The following is an 8,840-nucleotide window of genomic DNA, read 5'->3' as shown; positions in this document are numbered from 1 at the left end:
TCACATTGGTAAAATCTGGATTGGAAACTTTTAAATTTTAACAGAGATCCTATCTTGATGCTACTTTTTATTTTAACAGAGATCCTATCTTAATGCTAGGCACATGTGTATGGGAATTGTTTGTTTTATATCTATCCAGCTATTCAGACAACTACTTAGTATTTTTTGTTCATGTGTAAGATTTGTACTTCTATAGTTTAGTTTTATACATATGCATTTTGCTATTCAGAAAACTTCAAAGTATTTTTGTTTATGAGTAAGATTTAGTAGATTCTTTTTACTGTTGATTTAATACAGAAATTATGTTTTATAATGAAATTGGAACTAGTTATTATTCACATAGAGAAAAGAAACGTACTGAGTACTCTAATTCCCGATCAGTTAAAGCGTACTTTCATTGAGAACTTATTTAGTTTGCGTTTTCCGTCCATTGGAATAATATTCTAGGCATTGAGTACTCTTCGCAGGAAAACAAATTTAGATGTATATTTAAAAAAAAAAAACAACTAAAGCAAACTGAAAATATAACTTTTAGGCAATCCAAAGCTTATAAGAAAATACTAGAATACATAATATTTATGTTGCATGAATGTTGATTTACTGTAAGAAACCAGGATGGTAGGATTTTTGTAGGATTTTTGTTTGTGTATATTAAAATTTGTTGATAAACTTAAGTGTATGATTTTCTGGTTCATTAAAGAGTTAATCTCTAGGCTTGGTGAATTATTTATCATTTTCTAAAGTGTATTGATCATTGATTGAATGTATGTTTAATGTTATGTATGTGATTTATATGAATGTTTGTAATAAAAAAAAAAAAAAAAAAAACTCTGGCTTCGTAGAAAAATAAATGATATTGGGAGCTAACAAGATTTTTATTCTTTTTATAGATCTTAGTATCCCCGCAGCCTTAGCCATGAGGCTGAGAAAGTAAAGAAAGTAACTCTTGTAGGCAAGGAGCCTATATCTAACGGCCATGGGTACTATACAGTACAGGCCGAAAGAATAACCATCCTTTCAGACATACCGACAACATCCTTTTTTATGCATAGCACATAGACGTACAACATAATATGGTGCGTAACCCATATAAAGAATACAACAAAATTTAAGGAGTAACACAGTCTTATTTTTCTGTTTACAAATTTAATGTTCGCTTTAGCGATTATTCGATTATTTTGTCAGATACATTCTTGAACTATTTCCTATGTGAAAACTATTTCTGTATCAATTAGTTACAAGTATGGTGTAATCCAAACGAGTTTTATATCACGTTTTAGTAATAAATATTTACGAATGAAGTGTAACACAAAGAGGAAGTGCAGGTAGACAACGCATTTAAACTTCTACATATTTTCCGTTTGCATTAACTTGTTTATTCATATTTCACATACAATGTAAGTTTCGAAATGAGGGAGGGAGCGGGGAAGCACCGCCACGAATGGTGGCCCACAGTCAAAAATAGGTAAAATTATACGATACATCATAACATATTTTTACTATGTTCTTAAATGATATGTAATGTCTTTTAGCAAATTTCAAATCTATAAATGTGTTTGTCATATATGTGACTGAACTGCTGAAAAGTATTTTATTAATTCTTGCGTCTGTATGTACAGGTTTTATATGAACAGAATGATTAACATTGTTGCAACCACTCTTTAAAATGATATATAATATAATATATTTCGGATGATCTTAATCCAACTATTAGGCAGACTGTATACAAAACTTGCAGAGGTCCTTTTTAAAGGTATGGTCAAGGGAGATATCTTATACATTTGAATGGAATCTTCGATTGGGGATGGTAAAATATTTTCTATTTTTGTCAAATGATAGAAAGACTCGCACTGCTTTCGATATAGAATGATGTTACTGATGATTTTCCTCAACAGATAATGGACAAGATACGAGCATAACAGATTCAGATTCAGTACCCTGCTTTTCCTGTACAACTTGTTTGTATATAACAATCTAACATATGGCTAGAACAGATTTCTTGATGCTACATTGCATTTATTTTTACAAGAAGGCCGAGTATGAATTAATTAAGTTTTTGCTTACTTTTTTAAAGGCATTTTCAGATTAAAAACTTTACTTTTACGAGTAGCAAGCTTTGTTAAAATGCAAAAGATACAGAACTGCTTTTTTGCGATGCCGCTATGTGTTTTTTTATGGCTATGTCGTGTTTCAATGCCCATCCCTCTTTGAATAGTGTGTTTTGTCAATCAAAACTTGGTCAATAATAAAGATGACTTAAATAAAATATCCCTAAATCAATAAAGCTAATAAATATATCTATATCACTTAACATATTCATTTTGCGTTTCCCCCACTATTTCACACTTATGGATCGCCACAACTTACCAGATATACATATTAGATTTTAATTTTATTTATATACACATCACATGTCTTTCATTCATGCTACTTTCTATAGGAACATATATCTTTACCGTATTTTGAACTTATAGTTGATTGTTGGATCAAAATTTCTTACTCTAACACAAATACCATGAAAAAGGTCGGAGCATTGTTTCTCCGCACGAACTGATTTGCACGCATCTGGTTCACGGGTGTGTTTGTAGATTTTTTTCATTTTTACCCCTCTAGAAAAGCGGAGGGGATTTGGTAAATTTGTCTTCGTCCGTGTGTGACTTCGGCTGATATACAGTCTACAGAAACCATTATTCTACTTTTCTTACTTTTTGAATAATCTCCCCTGTTTTGATTTATTCATAACACTTTTGTCCGAAATATGACACTTAGCTTATAAAGTGTAATTGGAATTGTGTTTAAACTTCTCACAATCACAGAGGTTTCTATGAGAAAGTGCAGGGTACGAAAACAATATCTTACTTATTTTCTTTATTATCTTCCCTTTAAAATTACTCCTGAGCATAACTCCAAAACTACTGGTCACACATACGACAGAGAATATGGTAAAAAGTGCAATGTAGAAGAAATAGAACTCTTTTTGGCTTAAGTTTCAATCACACTTTGTTTCATTTACCATTATACTATTGTACGAAATATAACTGCAAAACTATTTATTAAAAGATTTTGTCAAAATTTCATAAAATGACAAAAGCTTTTTAGAAGAAGAACACATATGCAAGAAACATAACTTTACCTTGCATACATTTTAATTATCTTTTTTTACTAAATTTGTGTGTCCTCGCATACAACGAATGTCGGCATTGTAGGCAAATATACTGTATAGGAAAGATAACCCATCTTGCTTATGTAGATCTCTCTTTAAGTTCATTTAATTTACTTCTAACAATTAAAGGGAGACTGTCAATCTTTTCAGTGGCAGAGGACATTATATTATTGTGAACAGAATCATAACGCTTCTTTTCTTACTATTTTATTATCATCAAATTCCTTGAAAATATTGAAAAGCATTTATTTAACACGTTATTCCCTCGGCTACATTTTAGACGATGTTTTCGCTTCCACGGGGTTAGCAGCATCTAACAGTGCTCTTGTTTTCTCATAATATTCAAGCACCTTAACATGCACATTTTTGAAAAGGCCCGTTATTTTTAAAGCTTTTTACAGGGCTTTTAACTACAAAAAGATTTTCCTCGCTAATGGGAATAAAATGCCATACCTATTATAAAGTTATAAACAAGGTTGACAGCAATGGGTACTTTTTACCAATTATGAGGAAAATAGGTGAGTGGATGGGTACGTGGGTTGGTTGGAATTGTTTGATCCACCTACCCGCTACCCAGTAACATGGTTTATCGTGAACAGCAGATTCAGTCAGTATGATTCGGACATTAGTAATATATCCAAGGGTTGAGGTTTCAAAATAGTGTATGTAAAGTAATTAAACGGCTAAAATGTCCCTTTCCCTTTGAAAAGAATCAGGCAATTTTGAAAAAAAAATCGAATTTTTAAAACAAAAAATAATAAAAAGAAATATTGTTTAACCTGGAAGTTTTGAAGTAATCCGTTTACAAATAAAACAATACTTTGTTATTTTTAAATCTTTGATGTAAAAACTTTTTAAAAAAAAAACAATGGAAAATATCCCACCAAAATCGTTTTAGACCTAAGATATTTTCAAAATATAGAAAATTCCATGCATGCAAGTACAACTGTACGTTTATGTGTTCACTAGAATGATATATGTAATCAATGGTTCTGTTTTATATTTGAAGAGAAATAAAGGGGAGATAGATCAAACATTAGATAAGTGGGTAGGTAAGTGTGAGGTATCTAAGATTGCTCGAAGGAAAAGCCTATCATCTACAATTATTATATACCTATATAAATTCTCTAAAAAATCGGCTTGTATTTCACAATTAAATATGAACAGACAGACAAAAAATCCGTATTGTACCTTTTAAATTCCGTATTGTACCTTCCGTATTGTATGCTGCCGGACTATTTTCATAAATATGCATGACACGACACATTTCTATAAATAGCGCACATAAAAACTTCACTAAGTTCCAGTTAATATCGATAAACATTGAAGATTTCGTTCAAGAACAAAACAAGAATCAAAATGGTAAAGGTATATAATAAAAGGATCATTATAACAGTACCTATATCTGGGACTTAGTATTCGGCTCTCGTGGATTTTGCAAGGTCGGATCACACTCGGCGCATGCGCGCCTCGTGAGATCCGATCAGGCAAAATCCACTCGAGTCGAATACTAAGTTCCAGTTCAATCTACTGTTATAATAACCCTATTTTATATACATTACATAATATAGCACTAAAAACTACAGAAGCTGCTAAATACCTGGGCCTCGCACTAAGTAAAGATCTGAGTTGGTCAAAACATATTGATAAAATCGCATCAAAATCAAATAATTCTCTTAGATCCATCAAAAGAAATGTCAAAACAAACAACAGAAAAGTACTGGCAATGTTTTTAAAATGATTTATGAACGTTTTGGGGGTATGTTTTATTATTGTGTTCTCTTTCATTTAGAAATCGATATTGACTACCAATGAATGCAGTTGCTTGAGTTAATTGTCATTTTAATGAGCATAAGTTCATAAAACAGATTAAAAGTTCAAGTGAATATTAAGTGAATAGAAAAAGCATCCTATGAATGTACTTTCAATAAATTTGAGCCTCGAAAATTATTTTTCTTTCAACTCGTTTAATAAATTCGAAATGAAAAGGTTCTCGTGCAATATTCGCTATATCTGTCATAACTGATTCTCAATTATGTTTCTGAAAAAATAAAACTGCAAATAATTGGAAGAAATTCCAAAAGTATATATCATGAAATGTATATACATGCGGATAGGTTTTGTTATTAATGGTCATAAGAGATTATATAACTGCCCCGAGTGAGACATTTTCCAGAAAATAACTCTGACAAAACAAGAGATTGTTTTAAGAAAATCTGGAATTGCTTTTTTTTTTCATTTTTTTAATAGATCTATGTTATGTGCATTTCATTTTTGCATACTTATTTCATGATTTTTAATACATTTTCATTACTATTTTTCGAAAATTGTGTAAAACATGGTCTAAAAAGTTGAGGATGTAAAAATTTATTGGGAACCCTATAACCTCATTTGCCATTATTTTTCTATGATTTACAACATCCCCAAGTTTACTCTCAAGAGCACGAAATATTTGTGTAATGTATTCTTTTACGGATAATAAAGTATAAATACAATGCCCCATAGCATGAAGCACACCAAACTCAAACAGCGGTACTTAGGATATTGCGTTGTACTGCACTGCAAAGTGTAGACTTATGGGACAAAGCATGCGTCTCAACTTGCTTAATGCTTGCAAGTAAGAAATTGCATTAATAAATATGACAGGATTATTACAATAGAAGCTAAATCTGAGATGCTATATTCGGATCCAGTGGATCTTGCAAGATCGAATCTTACGAGACGCGCAAGCGCCGAGTGTGGTCAGACCTTGCAACATCCACGACCTCTAACTGTAGTCCGACAACATACAATACAAAATGTGCAATACGGAATTTTATCTGCCCCTGTTCATATATACAAGTGATATACAAGCCGATTGTTTAGACTTTATAAAGGTATATAATAAACATCTTTATTACATATTTGTAATTGCATTGTTCAAATATTAAAAGTTATTAAGACCACGTATTTTCACAGTGAAAAATATCAAATCAATTTCTCAATGGTAGAAACTACAAAATGGGTAGATTCGGACAAAACATGAAATAAAAGAAAATGTATTTGCATGGCACAATTAAGATCAACATATCTTTCACTCATAAATATCATGTCTTACATTTTCAACCATTCTGGAAAATGTTGCTTCCTGTGTTCAATCTTACACTAATCAAACAATTATCCTCAATATTTTTTTTCGAAATTGTATTTATGAGAGAAGTTCTTACGATGGGAAAAATACATTTTGGCCATTAGATTTATATTTTGGAATTTGTTAGAATTTAAAGTGATCCTACTACAACCATTGGGGACCTTTAAAATGATAAATAGTTTTCTTGCAAAACTAAAGTCTAGTTTGCGAAAGTCAGGTTACGGATAAGGTGGACCGAACAGTAGATAATTTCTAATGCGATTATCATGGCTTTATGAGAAGTGTTTCAAAATTCACGGTGCCGAATGATTGAGAAATGAAAGGGAAATGAAATTACTTTCACATAAAGCACTGTGGGACTTTATTCAATGTACGCGTTCTTTAGTATGGTTTGCACATGCATCAACCGTGACGATAAGTAATCCTAAATTGGGCTCTGCATGCGCAATAAGTCAAAGTCAAGTTTTTCAGATTTAAATTAATATCTAATGACAAAATATTTTATTGCAAGATAGGTACAGTTTAATGCAATAGTAAGCTATGCTACATATTATATATGTAGACTTATATGAAAGATACTGCGTAAAATTGCTATGTCACGGCGATTTAAAAATGAAACTTTAAACAAATAACAATCAAAACATACTTGAAACTATGCACTCGTTGTGTATCTTTTTGGTTATGCAGTTCAAATCATTATAAACGGGCCGTAACGCGATGGTCACAGCCAATTAACGAGACAGATTGGTGTAACGTGCCAAATCGAATTAATGAAGAACATTGACACAGAAGCATCTGACCCCTTATTATTCAGCATGAACTAAAATCCAAGAGCATCGTGGATAGTTAGTGGTCTGCTTGTATTTGCATCTGCCAGTTAGGGCTTAAAACACCTTCCTCCTCTAGCAAGACTGTTGACTATAGTCATATCTAGGAATACTACTGTAGTTTCTTTGTCGTGGTAACACAAAAAATTTTCTCGGGATATAAGATGTCTTTGCGTAAGTAATTACAACAATAAATATAAGCAGATGTAACAATACCACGGTCACTAACATGCTGTAAATACAAAAAAGAAAAATACACGCTCGTTTTGTTACTGTATATATATTTCAAATCTGTTTTGTGTGTTGGCGAGTGCATCTGGCGGTGGAGGTGCACGTGGCCACTGAATTGATCCAGGGTCATCAGGATCAGCGACTTCATCAGTAATAGCTATTTCAGGATTCAAAATGTCTGGTTCTTTTGATTTTATACCGTAAATCACACTGTTTTCATGTATGACCCTATCGAAATCATGTCTTCTTTTGCATGCATTGCTACGGTTTCTTATCCACGGCTTATAGCAACAGCAAAGTCTTAAAGCCACGACCCCTACAATTGTTGCTATGACGCTGATAGTTATAACAATAATACGCCATTCATCCATAGCTTATAACCGGCGAGACACTATTCCTTTCTCTGCAAATGTATGGTTTTGCTCGGCATGTATATGAGCTAAAATCAACGTTTTATTCCTTTTGGTGACAACCGCATGGGTCCTGTCCACATTGTAAAATCTAAATTTAAGCCATTAAAACGTCACGTTAGAAAGTAGTCTTACTTTTTAGTTTACAACTTTGACATTCCCTTAGCAATCATTCGATGACTTTGTGCGACATTCTCTTTATTTCCTATGTGGAAACCATTCCATATATGTATATATGTTTGCCACACAATTCCTGTATCAATTTATTAAAATAGAAGAACGATTTTTGAATCATATACTTGTAATTACTAGAAAAAGTCTTTATAAATTATTATGATTTGTATCACATAATGTTATGTCAGCTAATGGTATTTCATCTGCAATTGCCAAACAATTCCTTTGATAATTAATCACACGTTAAGCTCATAAATTTTTATGTATGTGAATCGCTCTAATGTATATCAAACGGGATTTGTATCACGTTTGAGTAGCAAAATACTTATGAATTAATAAGAATTTTCAAAAAATTAAATGTTAAACGTTTTATGTTGATGCCTATACATTTATGTATTTCAAATACATGAGGTATTCCAAACGGGACTTGTGTCACGTTTCAGTAACAAATATTCACGAATGAAGTGTATACATATTAACTTCTACATATCTATCTTTTGCTGAAAGTATATGATACATTTGAACAGATTTAAATTTTGTTTGTTTATTTATTTTGTGTTTAACGTCGTTATGTTTTCAACAGTATTTCAGTTATGTAATGACGTGCAGTTAACCTAACTAACGTTCCTTGATTCTTTAGCAGTATAAACCTGTTCTCCGCAAGTAACTACTAACTCATCCACATGAATCAGAGGTGGGGACTAATGATTTAAGACGCAATGTCTTATCAAATCGTCACGAACATACGCCTCGCCCGTTGATCGATCTGTAGATCTGCGCTCTCCCTATTGAGCTAAGCGGACGAACTAAACAGATTTAAACTACGTTCTCAGGTGATAAATATAATATTTTGCAAAAAAAATCAAATACATGTGTTTGTCATACATGACTGGACTGCTCGTATT

Source organism: Mercenaria mercenaria, chromosome 7 (genome assembly GCF_021730395.1).
Source record: "Mercenaria mercenaria strain notata chromosome 7, MADL_Memer_1, whole genome shotgun sequence".
NCBI classification, from domain to species: Eukaryota; Metazoa; Mollusca; class Bivalvia; order Venerida; family Veneridae; genus Mercenaria; species Mercenaria mercenaria.
Note: the sequence above shows the minus strand (reverse complement) of the source record.